Source organism: Brassica oleracea, chromosome C3 (genome assembly GCF_000695525.1).
Source record: "Brassica oleracea var. oleracea cultivar TO1000 chromosome C3, BOL, whole genome shotgun sequence".
Taxonomy (NCBI): domain Eukaryota; kingdom Viridiplantae; phylum Streptophyta; class Magnoliopsida; order Brassicales; family Brassicaceae; genus Brassica; species Brassica oleracea.
The window spans coordinates 51741756-51748325 of record NC_027750.1 but is presented as its reverse complement, the minus strand read 5'-3'; the positions used below and the strand labels follow the sequence as shown (position 1 = coordinate 51748325).

The window sequence follows — 6570 nt, the reverse complement described above, 5'->3', positions numbered from 1 at the left end:
ATGAGGATTTTTAAGAAGAAAATATTGTTGAGCAATAAGTCAAGGATGAACAAGAGAAGAAGACGAGAGAGCCCAGGAGATGATATATCACAACTAAACCATATTCCTCTTGATCTAGCTAGCCTTGGAGATACTCTCAAGACTTCCTGCAAAATTGCTTGTGAGATCTCTCTATGTATCCAAGCTGTGGTCTTCTTTTATAACTCTCCCGAGTTTTATCCACTCGTTCACGTCTCGGTCCACTTCACGATCACCTACTCTTATGGTGGACCTTGTCATCAGAAACGGAAAAATATGTATTATTTATTCTTTCCTACACACCAGAACCCCAACGGTCGACTTATTCTCCACTCTACAGTTACGAAATAACAAACTTAGATTGGCAATTTTTGCGATCCAATAGCATCCAGGGATTGATTTTAGCACCCGGTTTAAAGATTTGGAACCCAACCTTGAGACGGTTTTTAGCCTTACCACATCCCGGTGAACAAGGCTCGAGTAACCGTTGGTCGTCTTATTTAGGTTGGTCGTCTTATTTATTATATGATCCATTGGAGGGTAAACACAAAGTACTTTGTGTATTAACTAATAAATATTCCGATCAGCCTCGGATTCTTACATTGGGAGCTCAAGGATCATGGAGAATTATAACCAAAGGACGTTGCCCTATGCATTCCCCCACTAAAGGAGGATATGGGCAATGCTTCAATGGGATTCTGTATTATATAGCTTGTTATATTATATATTTCGATCCGAAGAGAAACAGTCCTAGAGAAGTCTTTTTTGAAAGAGATATGAGTGAGTTTAGACGCCGTTGTGGATGTCGCAGCGAAATGTTCACCATGGAAGTTTTCCCCAGTCACATCGAGAGTCTCTTCTCTTTGTAGAGCACCGCCTGCGATGCTCAACGCTCTCAAGTGTTTATGTTTTTGACTTTTTCTTGTGTTCTTTTCTGAGAATATATATGGCGTACCTTGTTGTTCTTCAGTGTTACTTTTGTAGTTCATGTTTATACATTACTTGGATTTGATCTTAAGCTATTTCTTACAAAGTTTTTGCATTACAATATTGATTCAAGGATTAAGGCGATACTCCATAATTGCTTCAATGATTCTGTAATAATGGAATTCGCCAATAAATGATTCTTAATTATCTTCTCCAACCATTGAGATCTGTAGTATTCTCTTTTAATACAGCCAAGAACACGTTTTATTCCAACAATTCCAAACACAAAGGATGAGTTTCATATATATGATATATCAGTTGAAAAGTTGAAACACAAAAGGAAACAACAGGTGGTTATTATGTGGTGTTTCGAAGTTTTTCATTTCACTTGAGGCGGTGGTGTTGAAGCTTTGATAGCAGGGGTTATTATGTGGTGTTAAGAGTTCAAAGCTATATTCTGAAGATGCACATGGACACGAATGACACATCAACGCTTTCTAGGTGTACTTTGTAAAAGGGAATGGAGGATCCGTATGAGTTTTTTGGGTCTAATCTGGGGTATCTAGGATGAAGTCCAACTAACCCTCAGTACCGGACCACTAGTCCAGCTCTGGATTTTCTAATGAGGTCTAAGATATGATTTTATCTTGTCTAACCAAACAGTAATAATTAAGTGCATGGCCAGATTCTTATAAGCTGTGTTTAAAAAGGCGATCGCCTTTTGGGCAAAGGCACAAAGCGCAGTAAGGCGACGGTCCCACCGCCATAGACCTCTAAGGCGAGGCTAAGTCCGTAAGGCGCTCGCCATACTGCGCCTTTGGCTTAATTACAATGCGCCTTAAGCGCTTCAAAAGCGTGTTTTGTAGTTTCTATTAAAAAACTACTTTCACCAAACCCTTAAAACATCTTGAAAACCATGTAACAACTACTCTGACCAACCCTTTATAGACCCTCACAACATGAAGCTTAGATCCATAGAGTTTTAGGTGTTTCGGGTTGGAGACTGAATTTAGATTTTTAGTTTTCAAGTTCTCTGTTTTAGTTATTGGATTTTATCAATGAGTATATATGTGACTGTATTAGTGTGTATATGACTAACTGGTATAGTGACTATATTAGATTGTACACGACTCTAACTGTCTGAACTCTGAACTACTCTATAACTATCTTTTGTACATAACCATACAGTTATAGTGTGTAGAGCTACCACGTAAACATGCTTTTAACCTAGGAAAACTATCAATGCATTTCTAAGTTCCTCTGTAGCTCTATACTACTATTATATGTTTGAATGTGTACTATCTATAAGGCGAGCGCCTTGGAGCGCCATGGCGCATGGCTCCAACCTCCTCGCCTTAGAGCGCCATGCGCCTTTTAAAACAAAGCTTATAAGTTGATGCTTGGGGAGCTTTGTTTTGTAGCATTTGGTTTCTCTGAAACGTTTTGTGTTATATATTTTGATCCGAAGAGAAACAATACTAGATAAGATAACTCTTTTTGGACATGTGTGTTTTCCCGAACCACATCGAGAGATAACAAAGCAGCTGGCTGGAATGATAGATGAATATTAATACTCCTAAGAAAGCTGTTTTTTTTTTTCTTCATCTTTTTAGGTGAATCTTCGAATAAGCTTTAGTGGTTGTACTTGTACCCAAACTTTTCCGAAAGATCCACTGGCCATAAGATCTGCGGGACCTGATAAATATTATAAAGTTGCACTTTTGCAAAACTTTGATGGAATATAAATTATACATCTTGAAGACTTACACTACTCTTGTGTCACCTCGTCAGTCCATATATATTCAAGTTGTTTGTTGGTTCGGAAAACTAACTGTATTAGACTTAGCATTCTCTGCAACTCTGCAATGGAGGACAGAGACCACCTGTTTCTTCGCTGTCCAACAAGCGAAGTAATCTGGGCATGTGTACTGCGTAGACTTGGAGCTCATCATCATTCGTTTCATACGTGGACTGCTATGATGGATTGGCTTTCCTTAAAAGACTCTAGGACCATCACTCTCCTGAAGCGTCTTGCGTCTCAAGCAACAATATACAACATCTGGACAGAACGCAATCGTAGGATCCATGACAACGTCATAACTCCACCTGCTATGATTTTCAAAACAATCGACCGTAGCATCCGTGACGTTATTCTTGGTAAGAGAAACAACTCAAATTTCCGGAAGGCAATGGAGTTGTGGCTCTCGTATGAAAAAAAAAAAAAAAAAAAAAAAAAAAAAAAAATATCTTAGTCTAGATCATTCTAGCCCGTAGCTAAACACCTGATTATTTTTCTGTATCTTTATCGCCAAGTATTTGTTGAGATGTTTCTCCTCTTTAGACTCTAATATAACCTCATCTAATCGCTCAAGTTTGATTCAGTCGGAAGAAACCAAACGAATACTTGATTTCATCACCGGGTGTTCACCTCACTTCTCAAACTAGAGAAAAAACTTTAACTCACATGAACTGATTACAACCGTTTCTCTCTCTAGTGAACGTGTGGCTGTTAGGAAGTCCACAACTGGCGTCTAAACTCATCCATATTTCTTTCAAAACAAGACTTCTCTAGTACTGTTTCTCCTTGGATCTATATATAAAATATAAAAGGCTTCACTGAAACCAGATGGAGCAAAAATAAACTCACTACTACCCCTGAAACGTATACAATCCCTCCGTACGTTCTCACATGGTAACTGAAGAACAACGCTTTCACGTGTCCATTCGTAGCCACGTGCATTTTTCAAGATATAGATTTTAACAACATCATAGGTATGAGTAACTAAGGCTAGCCTTCCCTGATAAGGTATCATATGAAGCTTATGTGAACGACCCTCCGGAAATTTTATAATATTGAAGTTTTCAGATTTGACATCAAAGCTCATTATGATCCTAATCAGGACCATGAACAAGAAGACGAGCTCTATAATACAGAATCCCATTGAAGCATCGCCCATATTATTCTCCATGATTCTTGAGCTCCCAATGTAAGAACTCGAGGCTGATCCGAGTAGTCTTCAGATAATACACAAAGAACTTTGTGTTTACCCTCCAGTGAATCGTATCCTAAATAAGACAACCAACCGTCTCAAGTTTGGGTTCCAAATTTTAAACCCGGGTAATAAAATCAGTCTCTGGACGCTCTCGGATCCTGGAAAGCCCCAATCTGTGTTTGTTATTTGATAACTGTAGAATGGAGAACAAGTGGACCCGTCAGGAATCTGGTGTTGAGGAAACGAGAAAACATATTTTCCAAACCTGATGAGAAGGTGACCACTGACCAGAAGAGTCGGCGATTGTGAAGTGGACCGAGAGTTGATAAAACTCGGAAGTGTGGTAAAAGAAGACCACAGCCTTCGAGACACATCGATATCTCAGGATTGATTTCGCAGGAAGTCTTGAGAGTATCTCCAAGGTTAGATCAAGAGTAATATGGTTTGGTTGTAATCTATCATCTCTCTCGTCTTATCCTCTTGTTCATCTATGGCTGATTGCTCAACAATACTTTCGTCTTAAAAATCATCATTCTTTCTTCCAGTTTTATTCCCTCTTTTACAAGAATCGTTTCTATTTAGGGTTCATATATTTACTTCCAGACTCCAACACTCATCACCAATAAGCAGTTCACACCTAAAAATATTTGGGAAATAAAACTAGTTATCAAATTTTATTTTATTTATTAATATTAATTTTTTTTGACAACAATTTATTAATATTAATTATATAACTTGATTCATAAAATTAAATGTGTGTAAGACTCAGGTTTTTTTCTAAAGTATAATAAATATTTTTGAAATATTTTCATTTTTTATTACTGAAAATTAATTCAATGTTATAAATTAAAAACTATAATGAGTATATTTGTTAGTGATTACAAATGCCAGTGCTACATATACAAAACTAATTTCTAAAATATATTTAAAATTTTAATTTTTTTAATTTTAATAAATATTATTAGCTAAAAAGTGTGTGGTGTTTAAAAAAAAACTAAAAAGTGTAAAATTAAAAAAAAAAAAATTGACCATAATAGTTTTAATTTGTAAAGGTATTTATGTAATTGATAATTGTATTATTGTATATATATTCAACCTTGAATATAACCACGATAATATTGAAAGGGGAATAGAACTGGAAGAAAGAAGGGGAGGAGGGATGAGGGTTTTCAAGAAGAAAGTATTGTTAAGCAATCAGACATGGATGAAGAAGAGGAGAAGACGAGAGAGATCCAGAGATGAAAGATCTCAAGTAGACAATATTCCTCTTGATCTAACCTTGGAGATACTCTCAAGGCTTCCTGCCAAATCCATCATGAGACATCGATGTGTCTCGAAGCTGTCGTCTTCTTTCACCACACTTCCAAGTTTTATCAAATCATTCGCGTCTCTGTCCTCTGCGCGGCCGCTATGTCTCCTGCTTACCTTCGAATTTGACAAGAAGCAATCAGTTGTCTCGTTTCCTCAGAACAAAACCCTGACGGGTCTTATTGAAACAAGCCGACCCGAAAATCTTGAAAAAGCCTTAAAAAATTCTAAGTAAAAATTCAGGAAATTTTCAAGAATAAACTCAAACAAAACTCCAACTTTATTAATAAATCCGAAAAATAATGTAGAGTAATAGTACATGATTCATAAAACACCCAATAGAAATCCCAAATTTATAAAAAAATAAAACCCGCTCCGATGGTCTTCATTGTCCCGCGTTCCGGTCCAATCAACTACTCGTCACCTGCATCACAAAAGGAAGCATGAGCATACAAAAGTACTCAGTGAGGACGCTCAATACCGCCCACTATAGCCCAATAAACAATACTAAATCAAACTAACACCCTAGCATCCGGTTCTATCATTCCCTTCGTAACTAGTTAAATCCTTTTCATTTCTTAACATTTCTTAACCTTTCGACCCGAAAGCCCATAATCCTTCGGCCGAAGCCAAACTTGCGGCCGTAGCCAACCTGTGACCCGTCGGTCCATTACATTTCCTTAATCCTTTTTCCTTAACCTTTTTCCTTACATTAACTCAATTCATTTATTCTTTCCTTAAACGCATTATAACTTTCTGACATAGGTTCTCAAGATCAAACATTCATTTCTCACATAAACATCCTAACATAACTCAATAATCCATCCCGTAAATCAATAGCATGCATTTCTCAAGAACACGATAAACAAACTTTCCATAAACAATTCCTATCATACATTTCTTAAGAACACGATGAATAAACTTTCCATAAAAAATTTCTATCATACATTTTCATATGAACACGATGAACGAACTTTCCATAAGCAATTTCTATCCAAGCATAAACACAATCATATCGAATCAAAACAGGACAAATAGTTCTTATTGGACTATCATGAATCACGTCCTCACCTTAGCTGAATCTCTAGGATTCGAAGACTCTGAACTTCCTAGCGTTTCTGACGAAGAACTCTTTAGCTCCTCCTCGTTTGATCCCTCTTCTCAAAATTCTCTCTCTACCAACTCGTTCTTGCTCTGACTTCTCTCTAAATATGTTTTTCTTGGTTGTGTCCTAGAAATGAGAGTTCAAGGAGTCCTTTTATAGGATTTCTCAAGCTTTCTCACCAAGCCGGGCATTTAATGCCAATTTCCTTATTTGGCTTGG

The 6570-nt window shown here is 37.0% G+C and overlaps 2 pseudogenes; both read left to right on the top strand.

The window, feature by feature from the left end:
* LOC106330877 lies at positions 1–887 on the top strand (annotated as a pseudogene).
* A 4210-nt stretch (positions 888–5097) lies between these two features.
* Positions 5098–6570, top strand: part of LOC106330876 — a 7174-nt pseudogene continuing 5701 nt past the window's right edge.